The following is a 26,175-nucleotide window of genomic DNA, read 5'->3' as shown; positions in this document are numbered from 1 at the left end:
GAACCGCGATGCGGTGGCACCCGAGACAGCAGGGTCGAGGAGCAAAGATTAGTGCGGCTGCCGCCTGAAGTTTGACCTCCACTATCCCGCCATCGACCGCGATGGATGTGCTCCAATCACGCTGCCGCCAACCTCGATGGTTGAGCTCCTCCTATCTCCCGCCGTAGACCGAGGATTGACCTCCTATGACGCCGCCACCACCCACATACCAAGGATTGACCTCTTATCCGGTAGCCACTGCCTAGGCCACCGCCGTCGCCATCTCTATCTGCACAGCGGCTATTTTATTTTTTGACGGATATCCGCAGAGCGGCTGTTTACACGGTATCACTGTAACGCAATTATATGTACATGGTAGTACATCACATACGATTATGTCACGGCAATCGTGTCTCACCTATGTTGTCTTCTCACACGGTTGGGTGCGGAAATCGTGTGTGAAGTTCTAATACCTAACACAAATGACATGTATAAACAGTGTGCCGTATACAACATATAGTGCCATAAGTAGTTCCCGACCGTTAGCTTATCCCCACGGTTTCCCCATTTCCCCAAATCCCTAGATAGCTTCCAAATTACCTCATGTGGCGCTGACATTGGGGGAATGCGGGCGAGTGGTGCTGATGGTTTCGGTGCGGCTGCTCCTGCTCGTATCATCGCTCTCGGCAATGCCGCCACGACGGCGGTCGCCGCCGAGCACTTGCCTAAGGTCATCAGAAGGCAGGTTCCAATCTATCCTGATCTTTTTTAGCATGTCCAAAGTAGCTCCCTGCTGAATCCGTCCTGAATGACCCCCCCTCCCCGGGAAAGCGATCTGCCACCGGATCCAGAGCATGACTCCAGACTCCCGCAACATGAGTTCGGCTCCGAGTTTTGTGCCACCAAGAAGTACCAAAAGTTGAGTTGTGTGCACGGGCACACTCCCGCTCGATGTGTATGCACTGAGGGATTCGACATTGGCAGGCAGTTTCTCAGTTGCCCCTTAGAGGTTAGTGCTAAGTTTATCGTTTTACTTGAGTTAATGCCACCGCTCATCCTGAATACTATTTAACATTGGTAGGGATATGAGGCTTTTGCCTTTGTTAACTGGCTGGATGAAGAATGGCATGGTAGGGCTCGGAGTGTTATCACCAAGCTCGCAGAAGATAACATAAAGCTGAAGAAGAAACTGGCTGATCTGGAATGTACAATCAGTTCGATGAAGCAACAAAGGATCAATCACAGGCAACAGATGAAAGCAAGAGACAAGAAGGAACTAGCATGTGTAGTTGTGGTTGTCGCATTAGCCATGTTCAATGTGTTGTTTGCAATGATGATTATGGGTTTTGTTTGACAATATTGCTAAAGCACATCTAGATGTGCTCTAAGTAATGCACATCTAGGTCCTATGCCATTGACATTATGCGAAGATTCGTGCCGATGTTTTCCTTTGTATTCTTTTCTTTTCCTTTGTAGTTTGATTATTACTGGCTTCATCAATAAGAAGAGCTCAATGTATTGCCTGCCAACTGTCCTACTCCATTCGTACCGGTACCGGTGCATAATCCCACAACTCGTTCCTCGTTTTTGTCCTGAAAAAAGAAATCAGCCAATAGGAGTCCTCGGCTAGTATGCATTCAATGACTTCATACTACTTAGCATAACATGCATGCAATGGTTAATTCTCTGCATGCTATGGTATTGATTACCAAATAATCATCAAGTTATCTCGTTTTCCCCCACCTAGGTCACCGGTACGGAGGGAGTAGAAGTACTACGAAAAATGCTTGTTTCATATTTGGACGCTACAACGTGTGTGCGTAATAAATTATCACATTGAGAACTCCGCAAGCCCGGGAATTTGGAGCGATTGGGTACAAATAATTGGGGTTGATTATATCAGCAGTTAGATAATACGTCAACCCCCGCTTCAATTGGCATTCCTATTCTCTGCATACCCCGCTCAAGTGTCCACCATCTTCATCGTCCCCGGCAGGCCGCGCTACACACTTGCACACGCCCTGCAATCTTGCTTTCTTGCGGTTTTTATACGATCGCAGCCATGTCAAGCGATGGCGAGGACGACAGTTCGGCCAGCAGTCAGGCGCCCGATGATAGGTCAACATCAGAATCATCCCGCTCGTCTTCCATGAGTCCGGCGTCGAGCCCAGACCTCGATTATATCCTGATCATGGAAGGGACGCCACCTCCGGAGTCGTCAGACGACAACCAGGCGGACAAGGAGCCGTCGGAGGATGAAGAAGAGGACGGCTATGATGAGGAGGAGGAATGGTCAAACGAGTAGGAGGACGATGACAGCAACGACGATGATGACGGCGGCGGCGATGAAAAGCCAACGGTCAGCGGCAGGAAGCGTCCTCGCCAAGACGATGTCGCGGGGCCATCCAACAACAACAACAAGAAGGACTAAATTAAACAGATTGTATATATCTCTGTTTCCGTTTGCTCATAATAATTCGTTATCACCCATAGGTTGGTTTCTTGAACTGTGTGCCCTAACGAGCACACAATTCACAAAAAAGAACTGTATGGGTTGTCTATAATGATCGCACACAATTCTAATTATCGACCTGTTTGCTGGGTATCACACACATCTTGTTACACTGAATCATTTGTGTTCAACTCGATCATTGCAAACGGCTCATCGGAGCAAACTGTATGCCGTATATCACACACACCTTGATCTGGCTGCCAGTTTCTATTGTTCTGTCTCATCGCAAATAGTTTGTATGGATCAACCGTATGCCCCGCATCACACACGTAACTAAAATCTGAACCTTGTTTGATGTATCCTTCATCGCAAACGTTTTGCATCTTTTTCGACGGTTTTTTACATCACCGTTTGCGACTAATGCATCGCACACAGTTCCATCAAAGGGTCTCTGATCGTAGTGTCGCGTTAGCAGCATCCTGCAGTAGTGGTTAGTCCCAAAAAATGATATAAAGTTGCTATAAAATGATTGTAAAACATCCAAGAATGATAATATAACAGCATGGAACAATAAAAAATTATTGATACGTTGGAGACGTATCAGCATCCCCAAGCTTAATTCCTGCTCATCCTCGAGTAGGCAAATGATAAAAGGAGAATTTTTTATGTGGAATGCTACCTAACATGTTCATCACATATTCTTTTCTTTTGTCCCATGGACATTTGGACTTTTATATGGTTCAAAGCAATAGTCTAGTTTTGACATGAAGATTTCAGTACTCAAGCATATCAACAAGCAACCATGTCTTTCGAAATATCAACACTAAAGAAAGTTATCCCTAGCCCATCATACTCAATCATTGATCCATTCACAAAACACACTCGCATATTAGCTACATCCAATGCTCAAGAGTGATCATAGTGCTCCCTAGTTGGTGCTTTATAAGAGAAGATGGAGACTAGAATAAAAAAATTGCATGAAGTAAATAGATAGGCCCTTCGCAGAGGGAAGTAGGGATTTGTAGAGGTACTAGAGCTCAAAGCTTAAATTGAGAGATAATTTTTTTTGAGAGGCATACTTTTCCCGTCAACGAAAACGACCGAGTAATTCCCAACACTTTCCATGCTAGATATATCATAGGCGGTTCCCAAACAGAAAAGAAAGTATATTCCTTTTTCCGCCATTCTTTCACAATCCATGGCTAGCCGTATCCACGGGTGCCTTCCATACCAACACTTTCCAAGGAATTTATTATTTGATAACATAAAGTAAATTTCTTTTTCATTTTGGGACTGGGCATCCCTATTACCGCCGTACTCTCATGTAATGACAAGTGAATAAACACTCATCTTGAGAATAACACATCTAGCATGGAAAATATTGGACACCCCCTCCCGCTTCGTGAGCGGTACGAGCACACAAAAAGGAAATTCATTTTGAAAATTAGAGATGGCACATACAAATTTGCTTAGAACGGCACGAAAGTACCGCATATAGGTAGGTATGGTGGACTCATATGGCAAAACTGGGTTTAAAGATTTTGGATGCACAAGTAGTATTTCTACTTAGTACAAGTGGAGGCTAGCAAATAGATTGAGAAGCAACCAACCAAGAAACGAAAAATCACATAAGCGAGCATTAAGCATAACTAACACCGAATAATGTACCATAAGTAGGATGTAATTTCATTGCATAACTATTACTTTCGTGCTTGCATAGGGAACCACAAACCTTAAAACCAATATTCTTACTAAAGCATAAATACTCACCAACATGACTCACATATCACTATAATCATATCTCAAAACTATTTCAAAGCATCAAGTTTAATTTGTCCAATGATCTTCATGAAATTTTTTATTATGTCCCTCTTGAATATCTATCACTTTGGGACTAGTTCCATATGTTGCTTTTGATAAGCTCAAACAAATTTAAGTGAAGAACATGAGCATAAAAATTTTCTTCTCTCAAAATAATATAAGTGAAGCATGAGAGAATTTCTTCAAAAACTTACTAACTCTCAAATAAATCTAAGTGAAGCATGAGAGAATTTCCTCAAAAATATTAAAGCACACCATGCTCAAAAAGATATAAGTGAAGCACTAGAGCAATTCCATAGCTCAAAAAAATTAAGTGAAGCACAAAGAGCAATTCTATCAAATCATAGCATAATTTTGGCTCTCTCAAATAGGTGTGTCCACCAAGGATAGATGAAACAAACTAAAAAGCAAAACAAGCAAAGACTCATATAATACAAGACGCTCCAAGAAAAACTCATGATATGTGACGAATAAAAGTATAGCTCCAAGTAAAATACCGATGGTCATTAGAAGAAAAAGGGGATGCCTTCTGGGGCATCGCCAAGCTTAGTTGCTTGCTTCTCCTTGAATAATAAGTTGGGGTGCCATGGGGCATCCCCAATCTTAGGCTCTTTTCACTCCTTATTCCTTCATCCATCGTGATCTCAACCAAAACTTGAAAACTTCAATCACACAAAACTCAACAAAACCTTCGTGAGATCCGTTAGTATAACAAAGCAAATCACCACTCTAAGTATTGTTGCAAACCCATTCATGTTTTATTTTTGCATTATACCTACTGTATTCTAACTTTACCAGGGCTTATACCCCCCGATACAATCCATAGATTCATCAAAATAAGCACATAACGCAAAGAAAACAGAATCTGTCAAAAATATAACAGTCTATAATAATCTACAAACTTCGTATACTTCTGTAACTCCAAAAATTCTGAAAACTTAGGACAATGTAGGCAATTTCTATATCAATCTTGTGTAAAAATTTCAGAATTTTATCACGCTTCTATGATTTTCAACAATTCTGTTATTGGGCGCAAAAGTTTCTATTTTTCAACAAGATCAAATCAACTATCACCCAACATGATCCCAACGACTTTACTTGGCACAAACACGAAACACAATCATAACAGTATCATAATTTTGTAAACACTCAAGAACAGAAAGAAAAATGCAAAAATAAAATTTATTCATTGGGTTACCTCTCAACAAGCGCTATCGTTTTATGCCCCTAGCTAGGCATAATGCATAGATTCAAGTATTGTCATCTTTATTCTTAATTTTCATACATGTGTTCTTGCCAGGAGGTTTTTCATAAATAACTTGAAACACGTATCCATAGAAATTTTAGCATTATCAAGTTGCCCATCAACGTATCCCCTTTTGTTTCCGGCAACAATCCAAGAATAGTGTTGATTAACATCATTGAAAACTTGTTAGATTATATAAAAAATGGGGATTTCCTTTTTAAGGTTCTCGTAAAAAATTGATTATTTCCAAGAAAATGACTCAACATATAATCACTATTATAAAGGATCTCATTTATCACCGGTTTTTCACGGCTCATACCATAAAAATAAAAAAAATCCCTAGCTTCCCGTACTATATAGTCAAATTCATTCATAAGAGTAAGGGTAGCTAATTTTTTAGCCTTAGGATCCTTTATAACTGTTAGCTCATAAAACAATCTTTGCAAAGTAGGATGGGTACAGATAAATGTATTTTCAAGTTTCAGAACTAGTGCTGAAATAGCTTCCGCATAAGATTTAGTTCTTTTAGGTATAGGAGCATCATCAAGGGTCAAATTTCCAACACAATTGAGAAATTCTTGGATATGTTCTTTTCCCATAACATCCCCTTGCCCCAAAACAAAAGTTTTAGCATCCAGATTGCCAGATCGTCCAATTTTAGGAGTTGGGCCATCATCTGTTTCTGCCATACCAAAATCACTCATAGTGACAAGTTCAAACGAATATCAGATCTGACGAGAAAACGGTGAACGAAAAAGAGGGCGAATAAAACGACAAAATTTTGTGAAGTGGGGGAGATGAAAACAAGAGGCAAATGGCAAATAATGTAAATTGCAAGGAGATGAGATCTGTGACTAGGAACCTGATAGATGTTGATGATGTCTCCCCGGCAACGGCGCCAGAAATTCCTTTTGATGTCGCTTGAGACTGCGTCGGTATTTCCCCAAAGAGGAAAGGATGATGTAGTACAACTACGGTAGGTATTTCCCTCAGTTGTGAAACCAAGGTATCAATCTAGTAGGGGAACCAAGCAACACTATGTAAACGGGACCTGCACACAAAGAACAAATACTTGCAACCCGACGCGTATGAGGGGTTGTCAATCCCTCTTCGGGTAACGGCGCCAGAAATTGTCAAGTTGACGGGATGAAATTTGTGGTAGATTGGATAAATAGATCTCAATAAAACTCGAAATACAATAAGTATTAAAAAAGTGCAGCAGGGTATTTTTGGGTTTTTGGAATAATAGATTTGAAAACAAAAGCGAATAAAAATAGATCTCAAAGCAAATATGATAAAGGATAGAACCGGGGGCCATAGATTTCACTAGTGGCTTCTCTCAAGAAATAGCACATGGTGGGTAAACAAATTACTGTTGGGCAATTGACAGAAGATCGAATAGTTATGACGGTATCCAATGCAATGATCAATATATAGGCATCACGTCCAAGATTAGTAGAACGACTCCTGCTTGCATCTACTACTATTACTCCACACATCGACCGCTATCCAACATGCATCTAGTGTATTAAGTTCATGGAGAAACGGGGTAATGCATTAAGAACGATGACATGATGTAGACGAGATCTATTCATGTAGGCAGAGCCCCCATGTTGTTATCCTTAATAGCAACAATACATGCGTGTCTTGCTGCCCCTTCTGTCACTTGGAAAGAACACCGCAAGATCGAACCCATCACAAAGCACCTATTCCCATGGCAAGAAAAATCGATCTAGTTGGCCTAACTAAACCAAAGATTCAAAGAAGAAATACAAGGCTATAAATAATCATGCATATAAGAGATCAAAGAACACTCAAAAAATATTCATGGATATAGATCTAATCATAAACTCAAAGTTCATCGGATCCTAACAAACACACCGCAAAAAAGAGTTACATCAAGTAGATCTCCAAGAGACCATTGTATTGAGAATCAAAAGAGAGAGAGGAAGCCATCTAGCTACTGCCTACGGACCCGTAGGTCAATGGTGGACTACTCGCGCATCATCGGAGAGGCACCAATGAGGATGATGAACCCCTCCGTGATGGTGTTAGATTGGATCTCATGGTTCTGGAACTTGCGGCGGCTGGAATTGTGTTTCGTCGACTCCCTAGGGTTTCTGGAATATTTGGGAATTTATAGGGCGAAGAGGTGGTCCACGGGGGCTCCGTGGGAGGCACAACCCCCTGGGCGCGCCTGGGCTCCTGGGCGCGCCCTGGTGGGTTGTGCTCCCCACGGGCCTCCACTTTGGTACTTCTTTGGCCCACTGGGTGTCTTCTGGTCCAGAAAAAATCTCTGAAAAGTTTTGCTGCGTTTGGACTCCGTTTGGTATTGATATTCTGCGAAGTAAAAAACAAGCAAAAAACAACAACTGCCACTAGGCACTATGTCAATAGGTTAGTCCCAAAAAATGATATAAAGTTGCTATAAAATGATTGTAAAATATCCAAGAATGATAATATAACAGCATGGAACAATCAAAAATTATAGATACGTTGGAGACGTATCAGTCGCGCCGTGGTAGGCGTCCACCGAACTGAGAGCGTTGAATTCTTCACTAGAGAAGGTAGGATTCCTTAGAGAAGCCCTCCTCTGCCGATGGTTCATGACACTTTCGAACTCGGGGGTGGTGGCCGAACAGGTCTCCGAAGTCTTCCTTTGAGGCACTTCGGGAGCATCCCCTGAGGTGGGTACGGCCTCGCCACTGGTCCTAGGGGCAGGAGTGCCTCGGGCGACTGCTTCCCCGATCTCCGACGCCTGAGCGGGCCGCCTGCACATGATATTAAAATGATCACTTGATGCTGAGATAAACTCCCGAAGTATCGTTATCAATGAAATCACCTATCTAGGGATGGGGCGTCACGCTCCATCTCCACAGTGGATGTCCGTTGAGGGGCACCCTGAGCGGCTGGCAGGGAGCCCTCTTGAAAGCTCGGACCAGGGCGCAGGTGCTTCGAGCGTTCGCCCTTAGGAAGAGGTGTCATGGTGTCCGGGGCCTCATGGGCAGAAGTTCTCTTTCGAGCAGAAGCAAGAAAGGGTTTTACCGATGAAGATGGCCGGATCCCCGGCAGGTCGGGAGTGATAGCCAGTCTGGAGCCATCAAGGCTCTCTTGATAAAAAGTCCCCTCCTCATATATGGTGGACGGTTCTTCATCTTCGTGGAAGCCGGGGTCATCATCTCGACGATATACCCCCGGCTCAAGCAGGGCAACTTCACGTTTCAACCTAATGCCTTCACCTCTATTCAATTATATCGAACATCCATTTGAAAAGGATAAAATGAACTGCTCGGATGGACGAGGAGGTTCAGAGAGACTTACTATTTCAGCAGGTTTCTAGTAAGACAAACCGTCTATGAACTTTTGCTTCGTGAAATCCGCTGGTTCTCCCTTGTATATGCCAGCCAGGGCTGCGCCAAAAGCTTCTTTGAAAGTGCGTTATATCGACTAGAGGGGGGTGAATAGGCAATTTATATGAATTCTTCACTGAGGAATTTGCGGGTGAGGAAATTCCTTAGTGAAGAACTACTTGCAGCGAAATAAGTACTCAGAAGTAAACATAACAGAACACAAGCATGGTCATCATGATGAAATGAAGACAAGCACAAAGTACAGAAAGCGTAAACACAGGATAACAAAGGATGAAAACAAACAGACTGAAGAAACTGAACTGGGGAAATTGAGAAAGTCTTCAGTCGAAGTCTTCAAACACAGACATGAACAAGTGCACAACACAGTAATGAGGAAATGAAAGAGTTGAGGAAATAGAACCAGTAGGCTTGGTGAAGACAATGATTTGGTAGACCAGTTCCAACTACTGTCTCAGTTGTACATCTAGTTGGAGCGGCTAGGTATTTAAACCTGAGGACACACAGTCCCGGACACACAGTCCTCACCGTATTCTCCTTGAGATAAGGTCACACAAACCTCGCCCAATCACTCGTGGTAAGTCTTCAGGTGACTTCCAAACCTTCACAAACTCGGTCACTCGGCGATCCACAATTCCTCTTGGATGCTCTAGACCATGACGCCTAACCGTCTGGAAGAAGCACAGTCTTCAAAGGTAACAAGCGTCGGATCCATGCAGGATCAATCTCTTCAGTGATGCTCAATCACTTTGGGTTTGTAGGTGTTTGGGTTTGGGTTTTCCTCACTCGATGATTTTCGCTCAAAGTCCTCGGAGGATGGGATGCTCTCAAATGACAAGTGTCAGTTTCTCTCGGAGCAGCCAACCAGCTAGTGGTTGTAGGGGGCGGCTATTTATAGCCTAGGGAGCAGCCCGACATGATAAGACATAAATGCCCTTCAATGATATGACCGTTAGGTGGGTAGATATTTTGGGACAGCTGGCGCGTAGCACAGCAACGGTCGGAAATTTGAGTATCAAATTCCTCAGGGCTATCATGTTCCTCACTGTGTAGGCAATCCGCACTGGCGAATTCCTAACTCCTCAGTCAGAACAAATTCCTCAGAGACCAGAAGAACTTCGTCTCTGTCACTGAAGAATATGACTGAACTGTATGAGATTTCCAATGGCTTCACTCGAAGGGATTGGTAGGTGTAGGATTTTGAGTTGAGCATCACATGGAAATTTTTCCTTAGTATTTCCTCGACCCCCTTTAACAGTACGGTGTTTCCTATGACTCAAGAAAGAGAAAATGAAACTACGAAAACAAAAGTCTTCACGCTTCATGTTCCTCGAATGAATACCAAGTCTTCAAGGTCACACCAATTTCTTCACTTTCAAGTCTTCAAAAGTCTTCAGAAATCCAAAGTCTTCAGTCGAAGAACTTCATTTTTAGGGGTCGACTTTCTCTGTAAATATCAAACTCCTCATAGACTTATAGACCTGTGTACACTCATAAACACATTAGTCCCTTAACCTATAAGTCTTCAATACACCAAAATCACTAAGGGGCACTAGATGCACTTACAATCTCCCCCTTTTTGGTGATTGATGACAATATAGGTTAAGTTTTCAACGGGGATAAACATATGAAGTGTAAATACTGATATTGAGGAATTTGATTGCAAGATATAGAAGAACTCCCCCTGAAGATGTGCATAGTGAGGAATTTGCTTTTGAAGCAATGCACACTTGAAGAGTAGAATCATGGAGATCTCCCCCTATATCTTGTAATTCATACACGCATTTGACATATAATATGAAGAATTTGAAATGCATGATGAAATATGGTGACTGATGTAATTCAGCATGCGTGCATTAACATTAATGAGGAATAAGCATGCAGAAAACACAGCAAAAGTATCAGGCCACCATAGAGTTTAAGTTTACAACTCGATCCAGCAAAGTCATCAGAAGAACGAGAGTTGTAACTTAGCAAAAAAACGCCCATATAAGATAGACCCGCTTGAAGACTAACTCAAATTTCTCCCCCTTTGTCATCGAATGACCAAAAGGATCAAAATGAGGACTAACGCCCCTGAAGAATATCAAGTTGATGGAGGAGCGCCAGCGTTGGTGGGGTCGTTTGTCGTAGTAGGGCCTGCCGCAGTGTCGTCCAAGTCTTCATGTTCGTCGGTGTCGCGTGATGAAGAATATGAGCTGACCACCAAGGAAGGAACCTTGACCTTCTTGTATTTCTTTGGTGGAGGTGCAGACCAGTCAAAGTCCTCCTTGAGACCCATTTGCTTCAGATCTTCTTCACCATATACATGTGACAGAATAGCCCAAGTGCGACCGAAGACTTCATGGAGGTAGTAATGGTTTTTCTTCACTGCATTATGTGTAGCAGTCATGTTGTGAAGAATAGAACCAAACTGACGTTTAACCCATTTATGGTTTCGATCCACCTTCTGGTGAAGACTAATCAGAAGCTCATGGTCAGCCATCACTCTTGGAGCTGTGGCTTGAGGATTTGGCTTGGATGCATTAGCAGCAGAATCATGAGTGGCAGAGTCATCATTGGTGGAATAAGATGCAGCTTTGCGAAACTGACCATCCAATGGACGAATGCCTTCATCAATAACAGCTGGTGCCTTGCCCTTTTCATCAGCTGAGGAATAGGTCCGCTTGAGGACTTCGATTGGGGGCAAGTAGCTGAGGTGATTCTGAAAATCAGCCTTGTAGTTGAGTGAAGACCTTGTTCTGAGGAATCTCATAATCCAAGGAGCATAAGGCTTCAGCTCAAACGGAGAGAGTGCAACATTTGCCAGAGTCCTCATGAAGAAATCGTGATAATTGATAGGAATGCCATGTATGATGTTGAATAGCAGATTCTTCATGATGCCAACAATTTCCTCATCAGTCGAGTCGTGGCCTTTGATTGGACTCATAGTCTTCGTCAGAATGCGATAGACTGTTCTTGGTACATACTGCAATTCCTTCACGAGGAATTTGGTCCTTGGGGCTTGACCAGGCTTCAGAGGCTTCATAAGAACTTGCATGTAATGAGCAGTGAGTTCTGGCTCATGGTACAGGCAGCGAGCTCCTTCAATGGGCGGACTGATGGGCAGGGCGTGAAGTAATTCAGAGGCCGGTGCCTTGTAATGAGTGTTGTCGGTCATCCAGTCCAGAACCCAGGTGTTGATGTCATCAGCATCGCCTGTGATATGCAGGGTTGCATAAAACTGAAGAATAAGTTCTTCATTCCAATCAACAATGTTTGTGCAAAAGTTTAGGAGGCCTGCATCATGAAGCACACTGAGGACAGGGGTGAAGCAAGGCAGTGATTCCATGTCCACGTGAGGAATATGCTCGTGCTCGAAGACTTTATCCTTGTTGAAGAGCAGTGAAGAATAGAAATTTGCCTGGCTGGCAGTCCAGAAGCGCTTCCTTCTAAGACGAGCAGAGTCATAAGGATTATAATCAGTGAAGAACGCGTGCTCGCCGAAGAAGTCATCAGCCTTGAATTTCTGCTTCTTCGAGAATGGATCCTTTGGCTTGGGCTGAGGAGTGTCAGTCAATTGCATCACCACTTCAGGAATCACAATCTCAGGTTCCACAGGCTGAGGAATTTCAGCTTCTTCAGTGGCAGCCTGGGTCTTCAATTCTTCATTTACATTTTCTTCAGCACTAGTGGCTGGAATCTCTTCATGGACAGACGGTGTGGCATGTGGTTCATCAGATCCCACTTGAACTGTAGTTACTGGGGACTGAGGAATTTGTTGCAACGGTGTGAACAGTGGAGAGTTGGGGTGCTGACTTTCCCAAAAGTCATCATTCAGCACGGGTGTGGTACTGCCAATGTCCACATCTTCTTCTTCCATTTCTTCAACGCCGGCCTCTTCAGCAGTGAACTGAGGCATAGGCGAGGAGACAATTGGTGTTGAAGGGATTGCATCCGCTTCAATTTCTTCATCCAACTATTCTGATGAAGCAGCAGAAGGAATCTCTTCATCTGATTCACTTGGAACCACATAATCTTCATCAAAAGGAACAAGGTCCTTTGATGGCATGGTAGAGATAGGAACAACATCAATTGGATTTGCAAAAGAGCTGGACAACGGCTTCATCTTCTTCTGAGCTGAAGAATCTGATGAATTTGATGCTTTCCTTTTCTTCACCGCTGAATGCTCTAAAGCCTTGGTCTTCTTCACATCTGATGCAGATGGAAGGATCAGAGTTGGGGTAGGCGCAGGAGGAGGAGAGGAATTTGGTTGAATTTCTTCAGGCACAACTGATGCAGTTGCCCTGACTTCTTCATTTTCTTCAGGCGCACCACTAGTGGATGCCCTGGCAATTTCTTCAGCGGCTCGAATGCAATCATCAGCCCTGGTACTTTGAGTTTCTTCAGCAGCCTGAATGTCATCAGCGGTGCTGGCATTTTCTTCAGTAGGCTGAGCAGAAGCCTCAGCCTGAGGATTTTCCTGTTGCGTTGGGGCTGCAACATTTGAAGTGAACTTTTCAGTCAAATTCACAAATCTGACTTTGGCTCCAAGTCAGTCAGCATGGTACATGTCAAATTCATCACTGAGTTTCTTGATCTCAGTTTGAATATTGACAAGTTCTTCAGTTGTCATAGAGACAACGTTTTTCCTCAGGAAGCGCTCCTTCTTGTACTGCGCTTTCTTGATCTGCCTAGCCTTTTCAAATTTCCATTTTTCTTCTTGGATGAAGGCAGTCAGCATATGACTTTGGCTAGGAGTCAGCTTGAAATCAGGCATAGGAGTATTTGGATCCTTGTGCCAGAGATCAATGTAATCGAGGATCAACTTTGGATCCAAAAGTAGAGGCACATTTGTGCCTTTGGCTCTAGCGGCCCTGACCTGCCTGTCTCTGATGATTTCAGCAAGTTCATCATCATCAGCTTCGTCTTCATCAGACGGCACTTGAAAGGCAACCTGCTTCTTGTGAGGACTTGTTCTAATGCCTCGTCCAGCTGTGGCCTTTGTCTTCAGCAGAGAGGGGCCAGTTGAAGAATTTGGTGCAGCCGAGGAACTAGCAGAAGCTTCTAAGGCAATTGAGATGCCTGTCGTCCTTTGGCACGTGGCGAGATGCATAGGTGCAGAGGATTTGGTTGGAGCAGCTGAGGACTTTGGCGGAGGAGCTGAGGACTTTGGAGGAGCAGGAGCAGTTTGAGGAATTGGCCATGAGAGCTTTGAAGAATCTGGCCGTGAGGGCATTGCTGAGGAACTTGGCCATGAGGGCATTGAGGATGAAGCACTTGGCTTATGAGCAGGCTTCTTTGCCATGGCCTTCTTTGGCTTGCTTGCAGTGGCCTCAGTAGTGGCAGCAGCAGCAACAGAGTCTTCATTGAATTTCCTCACTGCTTCTCTCGCTTGTCTGGCCAATTTGGCCTGGCACTTGGCCCATTCATCGGGATAATCCTCACCGCGCTTGAGGTTGGTGGGATCTGCTACTTGGCTAGGTGTCAACGGAGGTCTTGGGCATGGAGGATTTAGAGCGAATTTCTTCATATACTTGGGAGTAGCATACATGTACTCCCTCCACTCCCTTGCCCATCTCCTCTCTATTCTTTGAATGCGCACCTTGCGCTGATTTTTGTCCTCCTTGCCAAACATGGCCTCATCAGGAGTGCAGTAATCCTTGTATATGTCATCAGGGATCTCAAAGCAGTATTGACCTCAGGCCTCTTTCCTCCCTTTCTGTGGCTTCTTTCCATCAGCCATTTTCTTCAGATGAGGAATTTGAACAATGGAATTCTCTGAAGATGTATGCAACTTTTCTTCGAGGAATGCTGCAAATGAGTTAAGTTGATGAGAACCTAGTGATTCAGCAGCTGACATGAGTACCTGTGAACAGAGTATAGTTGCGAGGACATTTGGAGAGGTCATATGCGTCCTCAGAAGATTTTGTAAAATGAACAGGTTTGAGGAATTTGACCAGATGAGTCTTGAAGAATTTCACTAAGCGTTCTTTGTCTTAGGTTCCAGAGTTGTATAGATCAGAAATCCACACAATTGAGGAATCTTGAAGAAAAATGTAGCTTAGAGAAATGAATCAAGAACAGATGACATGTGAGGTGTTTAGTGTGTGAAGATTTGAAGAAAAACACCTTTGAAGATTTTTGTAGTAAACATTTGAATCTATGAGGGCAATAAAAGTAACTTTTAATTACCCTGGACGAAGAACACGACGAACTGGGAAGTGTAGATGTGAAGTTCGTCAGTTCAGATCTTCCACGCCCTAACTCGGCTGAGGAAGACAGCTACGGCGGCGGCGGAGTGAAGAAATCCGCAGCCGGCGCGAGTACGACGGCGACGAGGTCGAGGCAGTGAAGCTCTTCCTCACCGGCGACGATGAAGTAGCGGCGGCGCTAGGGTTTGAGAAGCTCGAGCTGGAGTGAGGTCGAGCGGAGTAAAAGAGAAGTGAGGAAGGGGAGGGGTATTTATAGCCACGGTGAAAAACTGTTCGCCCGAAGAATTGGACGAACGTGCCCCTGACCCTTCTCATTCGCTTGACATGTGTCACCCACGCACTGAGAGGTGGCGATCGTGTGAGATCGTGGGTGAATAGATAAGTGTTTCGTGGAATGCAGAGCGGTTTGAGCGGCAAACCCGAAATTTTTGATAAGATAAGTTTAAAGTTCCGTTCGCAAATTCTTCAGCTGACAAGGACACAGTGAAGATTTTGAACGAGTTTCAAATAGAACGCACATGAAGAATTTGTGAATAGAATAGGTTGAGTTTAGCATAGAGGGGGAAGGGTCCGATCACATTCACTTAGCAGAAACAGCAACTTGAAGAATTAGCAATAAGTGAATGTTGTAGAGGACATAAACTCATATATATATAGCCAATGAAGAAAAACGACGGAAACAGTGAAGACAATGCAAAGTTGAAGAAAATGAACCACTGAGGAATTTCAAAAGTGAGGAAAAACTCAAATTGAAGATTTTCAACTTTTGGTGGTGGCGTGGCCCACCATATAAGAATGATGATTTCAGACACCGCGTACAATTGTCGTAGGGCTCTGAGAATCAAATTCTTCGTTAATTTCTTCACACTTAGAGTGTTATTCCTCATTGATTGAAGAAAAACGTTTCTTCATGTGTTGCACATCTAAGTCATCAATTTTGCATAAGTGTTAGGATGAGTGTCCTTTTCAAAGAACATTCGAAGATTCTAAGATATTTAGCTCACACCGCAACTTGCTAAATCTCTTCTCATCCAAGGGCTTTGTGAAGATATCGGCTAGCTGTTCTTCAGTCTTCACATGCTCAATAGAAATGTCGCCCTTCAACACATGATCACGAAGAAAATGATGACGAATCTGAATGTGCTTTGTCTTCGAGTGCTGAACTGGGTTGTGAGCAATCTTGATGGCACTCTCATTGTCACAGTAGAGAGGCACATTCTTCACGTTGACGCCGTAGTCCTTGAGAGTTTGCTTCATCCACAGCAATTGAGCACAGCAAGAACCAGCAGCAATGTACTCAGCTTCAGCAGTAGACAGTGATACGCAGTTCTGTTTCTTCGAGGACCAACAGACCAAAGATCGTCCGAGGAAATGGCATGTGCCTGATGTTGACTTGCGGTCCACACGATCACCAGCATAGTCAGAGTCTGAATATCCAATGAGATCAAAAGCCGAGCCCTTGGGGTACCATAATCCAAGTGTTGGTGTGTGAGCTAGATATCGAAGAATATGCTTCACAGCCTTATGGTGTGATTCCTTCGGTGTAGCTTGAAATCGGGCACACATGCAAACACTAAGCATAATATCTGGCCTAGATGCACATAAGTACAATAAAGAACCAATCATGGAGCGGTATACCTTTTGATCGAAGTCAATACCATTTTCATCAGTGCATAGATGGCCATTTGTGGGCATTGGAATTTTGACCCCTTTGCAATCTTGCATGCCGAATTTCCTCAGTACATCCTTGAGGTATTTCTCCTGAGATATGAATATGCCATTGCGCTGTTGACGAATTTGAAGACCTAAGAAGAATTTCAATTCTCCCATCATAGACATTTGATATTCTTCACTCATCATATAGGCAAATTCATCACTGTAACGTTGGTCAGTACAGCCAAAGATAATATCATCAACATAATTTGGCACACAAACAATTCACCATCATAAGATTTAGTGAAAAGAGTAGGGTCAAGTGAACCGGGTTTGAAGCCTTTCTTCATGAGGAATTCCTTCAAAGTATCATACCACGCCCGAGGGGCCTGCTTGAGGCCATAGAGGGCCTTATTGAGTCTGAAGACTTTGTCAGGATGCTTTGGATCTTCAAAACCTGGGGGTTGAGCAACATATACTTCTTCCTCAAGCTTACCATTGAGGAATGCACTTTTCACATCCATTTGATATAAGTGATATCATGATGGTTAGCATAAGCAAGTAATATGCGAATAGCCTCAAGTCTAGCAACAGGTGCAAAAGTTTCATCGAAATCAATTCCTTCAACCTGTGTGTAGCCTTGAGCTACAAGCTGTGCCTTATTCCTCACCACAAGGCCATTTTCATCTTGCTTGTTGCGGTAGATCCACTTTGTGCCAATGATATTGTGCTTGCGAAGATCTGGACGTTTGACCAGTTCCCAGACGTTGTTGAGCTCGAACTGATGTAATTCTTCTTGCATAGCTTGAATCCACTCAGGCTCCAGAAATGCTTCATCTACCTTAGTGGGCTCTGTGATAGAGACAAAAGCAAAGTGCCCACAAAAGTTAGATAAATGTGAAGCTTTTGAGCGTGTGAGAGGACCTGGTGCTTCAGTGTCATATATGATCTTCTCAATTTGCACTTCGTTTGCAACGCGAGGATGAGCGGGTTGTCATCGAGGAATTTGATCAGCATTTTCTTCAGCACCATTTTCTTCAGGTGCATCAGCTCGACGTTCTTCACGTTCTGGAATGAATTCTTCAGCAGATTCTTCGGTAGGGATGACATCCTCAGTAGCCTTGAACTTGATAGTTTCCTCAGGTGTTGGTTCATCTATCACAGAAGGTAGGTGCTCTCTTTGCGAGCCATTAGTTTCATCAAACCGCACATCTACAGTTTCAACAACCTTGTGAAGAACGTTGTTGAAGACTCTGTAGGTGTGCGAGTCCTTTCCGTAACCAAGCATAAAACCTTCATGTGCTTTCGGTGCAAATTTTGAGTTGTGATGAGGATCTCTAATCCAACATTTAGCACCGAAGACTTTGAAATAACTCACATTGGGTTTCTTGTCAGTGAGGAGTTTGTATGCAGTCTTTTTGAAGAATTTGTGAAGATATACTCTGTTGATGATGTGGCACGCAGTATCAATTGCCTCAATCCAGAAACGACGCCTGCCTCAATCCAGAAACGACGAGGCGTCTTGTATTCATCAAGCATAGTGCGAGCCATCTCAGCAAGAGTCCTGTTCTTGCGCTCCACGACGCCATTCTGCTGAGGAGTATAAGGAGCAGATAACTCATGAGTAATACCAAGTTCATCAAGATAGTCATCAAGACCAGAATTCTTGAACTCAGTTCCATTGTCACTTCTGATGTGCTTGATCTTCACACCAAAGTTGGTTGAAGCCCTCGAGGAAAATCGTTTGAAGACTTCCTGCACTTCGTGTTTGTATGTGACAATATGTACCCATGTGTAACGAGAGTAATCATCAACAATAACAAAGCCATATTGAGATGCATCATTTGAAACTGCAGAATAATGATTAGGACCAAAAAGATCCATGTGAAGCAATTCAAATGGTCGAGTAGTAGTCATGATAGTCTTCGTTGGATGCTTGGCCTTGGTCATCTTTCCAGCTTCACAGGCTCCGCATAAGTGATCCTTGAGGAATTTGACATTCTCAATGCCAATGACATGCTTCTTCTTCGCAAGCGTGTGCAAATTCCTCATGCCTGCATGACCAAGTCGTCGATGCCATAGCCAGCCTTCTGAAGCTTTTGCAAGTAGGCATACGGCTGGTTGTGGTCCTGTAGAGAAATCAACAATATACAAGTCTCCTCTCCTAAAGCCTTCGAAGACTTTGGAATTGTCAGCTTCCATGATCACAACACAACGATACTTGCCAAAGACAACAACCATATCAAGATCACAAAGCATTGAGACAGACATGAGGTTGTATCCTAAGGACTCGACAAGCATGACTTTGTCCATGTGTCGATCCTTTGAGATCGCAACCTTACCTAGACCCAATACCTGACTTTTGCCTTTGTCAGCGAAGATGATATGCTTCAGATGCGATGGAGATAAGGGAGCATCCATCAATAGATTCTTGTCACCAGTCATGTCATTTGTACATCCACTATCGAGGACCCACTCATTGGCTTTGGGTTGATCATCCTGTAGATGAATTAGTGCAGCTTACGAACTCATATACTTCATCAGTGAAGAATATGACATCAATTCATCAGATCAATTTCATCAAGCAATAGAACAGATAAAGCAGTATGAGGACGTGAGAAATGAAAGTTCATTTCTTCATGATTAGCCTGCGTCCTTTCAGGCAATTTCAGGTCTCCAGCAAATTCTTCAGACGTTTAAGTACGTCTGGAGACCTGACCCTGCAGAAGAAATTAGTTCTTTTTCTTCACCACCCACATCTGAAGGGGTGGCAAAGAGTTCATCACTCTGCGAGCTCCATATGAGAAAGGTGGCATAGAAGCCAGTCCATTTCGTTTCACATAAGAGGAGTTAGGATAAGCATATGAATAAGCAGAGAAATTCTTCGAGGACTTATGAACATAATGGTTAGAAGAATAATGCTCATATTCATAGCCCTTAGCTCTTCCCTGCGAGACAGAAGTGTTAGCACGATGATATTCATATGAGGACTTTGATCCTTTTGAGGAATTTGATCCACGTGAGGAGTTTGGTCCGTATGAGGACTTGGATCCATATGAAGAATTTGGTCCATGTGAAGAATTTGATCTGGGGTTCCTATTCTTCACAGGTGGTGTCATGATGACATTCACCTGAAGACTTTCAAGGCACCTTTTGGGAACCCAGATTTTCTTCATAGGGGAACCGTTCCTGCAGTTAGTGCCAACATATCTAGCAAATACTTCACCATTCTGATTTTTGAACAGTTTATAGTTGGAGTCAAATGACTCATCAGAAGAATGAGGAGATTCACATGTAAAGCCAGATAAATTGGATGGATCAACTGGAGGTCCCTTTGCAGCAACCCATGAGGTTTTGGGGTACTGCTCAGGCTTCCAATATGTACCATCAGCGTTGAGTTTCCTCTCAAAGGCAATACCCTCTTTCCTAGGGTTCCTGTTGAGGATCTGCTTTTTAAGCACATCACAAAGAGTCTGATGCCCTTTGAGGCTTTTGTACATGCCTGTCATGTACAATTCCTTCAGCCCTGCATCATCAGTGATACTAGCAATGTCCTCAGATGAGGAATTAGTGATAGCAGAGACAGGTGAAGAATTTGTAGCATTAGAAGCATTTGAACATTCAGGTGAAGAATTAGCAGAGTCACGTTCAATGCACTTCAAACATGGAGGAACAAATTCTTCCTGAGCAGCGCTGATTTGTTGAGCAAGTAATCAATCGCGCTCCTTCTAAAGATCTTCATAACTCACTCTTAGCTTTTCAGGATCTTGCTTTCTTTGAAGAAATTCATAAGAAATCTTCTCATGATCAGATAAGAGAGTGTTATGATGACCTTGAAGGTTGTCAAACCTAGTCTGAAGTCTCTGAAGACTCTCAGCCAAAGCTTTCGACTGATCCATTTCTTCACCCAACATATCATCGCTCTTATTTAGCATGTATTGAACTTTTTCCAAAGCTCTTTGTTGTTTAGTGGCAAGGGAAGCAAGTTTGACATAGCTGGGTCCAAATTCATCACCAGATTCATCATCACTAGATTCAGAGAGATAGCATTCAGTTACCTTTGCATCTTTTGCCATAAGGCATGGTGTAGAAGATGATGATTCTGGTTCGAATGTCATCGCTTTGAGAGATTCCTTGAAGTCCTCAAACCAAGGATCATGACGGGTTCGATGACCTTCATAGACCTCAGAGAGACGGTCCCAGATAAGCTTCGCATGATCGATATGCATGATATTCCTAAACTGATTTTGCGACAGGCAGGAGCAGATGACGTCCTTCGCCGTGAGGTTGAGAAGGGTGTACTTGCGAATGTCATCAGCTTCCGCCATCTTGCACAGATCGGTAAGACCAATCTCAGTGACGGTCCACAGCTTGATGTTCATTGCCATGAGGCGCTTCTTCATCATGGCCTTCCACTTGGGATACTCGTGACCGTCAAAGATGGGGCATGACACGGTCTTCATACCTGCGGTCGACATAACTAAAACTCCAGGCGGTTAAACCAAAATCACACAGAACAAGGGAGTACCTTGCTCTGATACCAATTGAAAGTGCGTTATATCGACTAGAGGGGGGTGAATAGGCGATTTTTATGAATTCTTCACTTAGGAATTTGCGGGTGAGGAAATTCCTTAGTGAAGAACTACTTGCAGCGGAATAAGTACTCAGAAGTAAACATAACAGAACACAAGCATGGTCATCATGATGAAATGAAGACAAGCACAGAGTACAGAAAGCGTAAACACAGGATAACAAAGGATGAAGACAAACAGACTGAAGAAATTGAACTGAGGAAATTGAGAAAGTCTTCAGTCGAAGTCTTCAAACACAGATATGAACAAGTGCACAACACAGTAATGAGGAAATGAAAGAGTTGAGGAAATAGAACCAGTAGCTTGGTGAAGACAATGATTTGGTAGACCAGTTCCAACTGCTGTCTCAGTTGTACATCTGGTTGGAGCGGCTAGGTATTTAAACCTGAGGACACACAGTCCCGGACACACAGTCCTCACCGTATTCTCCTTGAGCTAAGGTCACACAGACCTCGCCCAATCACTCGTGGTAAGTCTTCAGGTGACTTCCAAACCTTCACAAACTCGGTCACTCGGCGATCCACAATTCCTCTTGGATGCTCTAGACCATGACGCCTAACCGTCTGGAAGAAGCACAGTCTTCAAAGGTAACAAGCGTCGGATCCACGCAGGATCAATCTCTTCAGTGATGCTCAATCACTTTGGGTTTGTAGGTGTTTGGGTTTGGGTTTTCCTCACTCGATGATTTTCGCTCAAAGTCCTCGGAGGATGGGATGCTCTCAAATGACAAGTGTCAGTTTCTCTCGGAGCAGCCAACCAGCTAGTGGTTGTAGGGGGCGGCTATTTATAGCCTAGGGAGCAGCCCGACATGATAAGACATAAATGCCCTTCAATGATATGACCGTTAGGTGGGTAGATATTTTGGGACAGCTGGCACTAGGCACAGCAACGGTCGGAAATTTGAGTATCAAATTCCTCAGGGCTATCATGTTCCTCACTGTGTAGGCAATCCGCACTGGCGAATTCCTAACTCTTCAGTCAGAACTAATTCCTCAGAGACCAGAAGAACTTCGTCTCTGTCACTGAAGAATATGACTGAACTGTATGAGATTTCCAATGGCTTCACTCGAAGGGATTGGTAGGTGTAGGATTTTGAGTTGAGCATCACTTGGAAATTTTTCCTTAGTATTTCCTCGACCCCCTTTAACAGTACGGTGTTTCCTATGACTCAAGAAAGAGAAAATGAAACTACGAAAACAAAAGTCTTCACGCTTCATGTTCCTCGAATGGAAACCTAGTCTTCAAGGCCACACAAATTTCTTCACTTTCAAAGTCTTCAGAAATCCAAAGTCTTCAGTCGAAGAACTTCATTTTTAGGGGTCGACTTTCTCTGTAAATATCAAACTCCTCATAGACTTATAGACCAGTGTACACTCACAAACGCATCAGTCCCTTAACCTATAAGTCTTCAATACACCACAATCACTAAGGGGCACTAGATGCACTTACATTCTTGGTCCTTGAAGCCTTTCCGAATTATCAGGTGGCGTCGTCGGTTCCGTTGTACATACACAACGGATGTTAGCAATGCCATAGGGGATGGATTTTTTGTTGGGAAACGTTGCATGGAAAACAAAAAAAATCTACGCACACGCAAAATCTATCCATGGAGATGCATAGCTACGAGAGGGGAAGAGCATCTACATACCCTTTTAGATCGCTAAGCGGAAGCGTTTATCAACGCGGTTGATGTAGTCGTACACCTTCACGATCCGTCCCCATCAAGTACCAAACGTACGGCACCTCCGCGTTCAGCACACATTCAGCTCAATGACGTCCTCGCCTTCTTGATCCAGCAAGAGGGGCGAAGTAGTAGATGAGTTCCGGCAGCACGACGGCGTGGTGATGGTGGTGGTGAAACTATTTTCGTAGGGCTTCATCAAGCACAACGGATTTAGAGAGGAGGAGATTAGAACCACACTGGGCTTCTAATTATGAGGATTAGAGGTAGCTAGGGCTAGCTCTAATTAGTCAACTAGGACCAATTAGAGGAGGCTCAACTAGAGGACCACACCGGGGTTTAAGTTTTTGTCACTCTCGCAACCCACCATCTAATTGGTACTCCACAATGCATTCCCTTAGGCCCAAAATATAGTGAAGTGTCATGTAGTCGACGTTCACATGACACCACTAAGGGAATCACAACATACATACTATCAAAATATCGCACACATATCAAGTTCACATGATTACTTGCAACATGATTTCTCCTGTGACCTCAAGAACAAAAGTAACTACTCACAAATAATCAACATGCTCATGATCAGAGGAGTATTAATATGCATAATGGATCTGAACATATAATCTTCCACCAAATAAACCATATAGTAATCAACTACAAGATGTAATCAACACTACTAGTCACCCCCTAGCAACAATCTATAGTTCTGGTAACAAGATTGAATACAAGAGATGAACTAGGGTTTGAGATGAGATGGTGCTGGTGAAGATGTTGATGGAGATTGCCCTCCCCAAGATGGGAGAGTTGTTGGTGATGATGATGACGATGATTTCCCCCTTCGGGAGGGAAGTTCCCCCGGCAGAATCGCTCCGTCGGAGGGCAAAAGTGCTCCTGCCCAAGTTCCACCTCGAGACGGCGGCGCTCCGGCCCAACCATATCATCCTATATATCAATCTTTACCTCCGGACCATTCCAGAGCTCCTCGTCATGTTCGTGATCTCATCTAGGACTCCGAACAACATTCAGTCACCAACATACATAACTCATATAATACTATATCGTCAACGAACGTTAAGCGTGCGGACCCTACGGGTTCGAGAATGATGTAGACATGACAGAGAGGCTTCTCCAGTCAATAACCAATAGCAGGACCTGGATGCCCATATTGGTTCCTACATATCCTACGAAGATCTTTATCAGTCGAACCTTTATGACAACATACGTAGTTCCCTTTGTCCGTCGGTATGTTACTTACCTGAGATTCGATCATTGGTATCTCCATACCTAGTTCAATCTCGTTACCGGCAAGTCTCTTTACTCGCTCCGTAATACATCATCTTGTAACTAACTCCTTAGTCACTTTGCTTGCAAGCTTCTTGTGATGCTGTATTACCGAGAGGGCCCAGAGATACCTCTCCGTCATACGGAGTGACAAATCCCTATCTCGATTCACGCCAACTCAACAAATACCTTTGGAGATACCTATAGAGCACCTTTATGATCACCCAGTTACGAAGTGACGTTCGATAGCACAGAAGGTATTCCTACGGTATTTGGGAGTTGCATGATCTCATGGTCGAAGGAATATGTATTTGATATTAAGAAAGCGATAGAAAAAAGTGAACGATCATATGCTATGCTAACGGATGGGTCTTGTCCATCACATCATTCTCCTAATGATGTGATCCCGTTATCAAGTTACAACACATGTCTATGGTTAGGAAACCTTAACCATCATTTGATCAATGAGCTAGTCTAGTAGAGGCTTACTAGGGACTTAGTATTTGTTTATGTATTCACACATGTATTTAAGTTTCCGGTCAATACAATTCTAGCATGAATAAAAAACCTTTATCATGAATAAGGAAATATGATAATAACCAATTCATTATTGCCTCTAGGGCGTATTTCCAACATTTTTTCGGTCAATGGTCGTCGCCATCACGTCTATGATGGTGAGGCCGTTGTTTGTCAAGCACCTCACCTGGGCGGCGAGGCAAGCCATGTCAGAGTCAGCCTTTTGAGTGGTGCCCCGTAGCCTCCAATTAAAACGCTTCTTCGAAGGATCCGAGGAGAAGGCCGGGAGCCCGGGCCGAACTGGGTCATGCAGCGGGACATCGGTCGTATAGAACCACTTGGACGCCCACGTGTCGGCATCCTCTCGAGGGGTGCCGGTGGGGTAGCCAGTCTGAGCTATTCGGCAGACCTCGGCCGCTCCTACTTCATGGAGTCTCCCTCCCCGGGAACAAGGCATCATGCCAAAATACTTCCTCCATGGCCCGAAGTAGGCTGAGCATGCGAGGTACATTTCGCAAAGGGCGACGAATCCCGCGATGTGCAAAATCGAATTGGGAGTCAGGTGGTGGAGTGATGACCCACAATTATAGGGGATCAATTGTAGCTCTTTTCGATAAGTAAGAGTGTCGAACCCAACGAGGAGCAGAAGGAAATGACAAGTAGTTTCCAGTAAGGTAATGTCTGCAAGTGCTGAAATTGTAAGTAGCGAGTAGTTTGATAGCAAGATAATTTGTAACGAGCAAGTAACGATAGTAGAAATAAGTATGCAGCAAGGTAGCCCAATCCTTTTGAGGCAAAGGACATGCCAAAACGGTCTCTTATAATAAGCAAAGCGTTCTTGAGGGTACACGGGAATTTCATCTAGTCACTTTCATCATGTTAGTTCGATTTGTGTTCGCTACTTTGATAATTTGATATGTGGGTGGACCGGTGCTTAGGTGTTGTTCTTACTTGAACAAACCTCCTACTTATGATTAACCCTCCCGCAAGCGTCCGCAACTACGAGAAAAGTATTAAGAATAAATTCTAACCATAGCATTAAACTCTGGGATCCAATCGGTCCCCTATGGAATAGCACATAAACTTGGGTTTAAGTTTCTGTCACTCTCGCAACCCACCATCTAATTGCTACTCCTCAATGCATTCCCTTAGGCCCGAAATATGGTGAAGTGTCATGTAGTCGACGTTCACATGACACAACTAAGGGAATCACAACATACATACTATCAAAATATCGAACACATATCAAGTTCACATGATTACTTGCAACATGATTTCTCCCATGACCTCAAGAACAAAAGTAACTACTCACAAATAATCAACATGCTCATGATCAGAGGAGTATTAATATGCATAATGGATCTGAACATATAATCTTCCACCAAATAAACC

At 43.6% G+C, this 26,175-nt stretch overlaps 1 pseudogene; it reads right to left on the bottom strand.

Annotated features, from left to right (window-relative positions):
* Positions 1–241: 241 nt before the first annotated feature.
* Positions 242–21,176, bottom strand: LOC123076295 (uncharacterized; annotated as a pseudogene).
* Between the last annotated feature and the right edge of the window lie 4,999 nt (positions 21,177–26,175).

This window comes from Triticum aestivum, chromosome 3D, assembly GCF_018294505.1.
Source record: "Triticum aestivum cultivar Chinese Spring chromosome 3D, IWGSC CS RefSeq v2.1, whole genome shotgun sequence".
NCBI classification, from domain to species: Eukaryota; Viridiplantae; Streptophyta; class Magnoliopsida; order Poales; family Poaceae; genus Triticum; species Triticum aestivum.
Note: the sequence above shows the minus strand (reverse complement) of the source record. Positions and strands in the feature narration are given on the sequence as shown.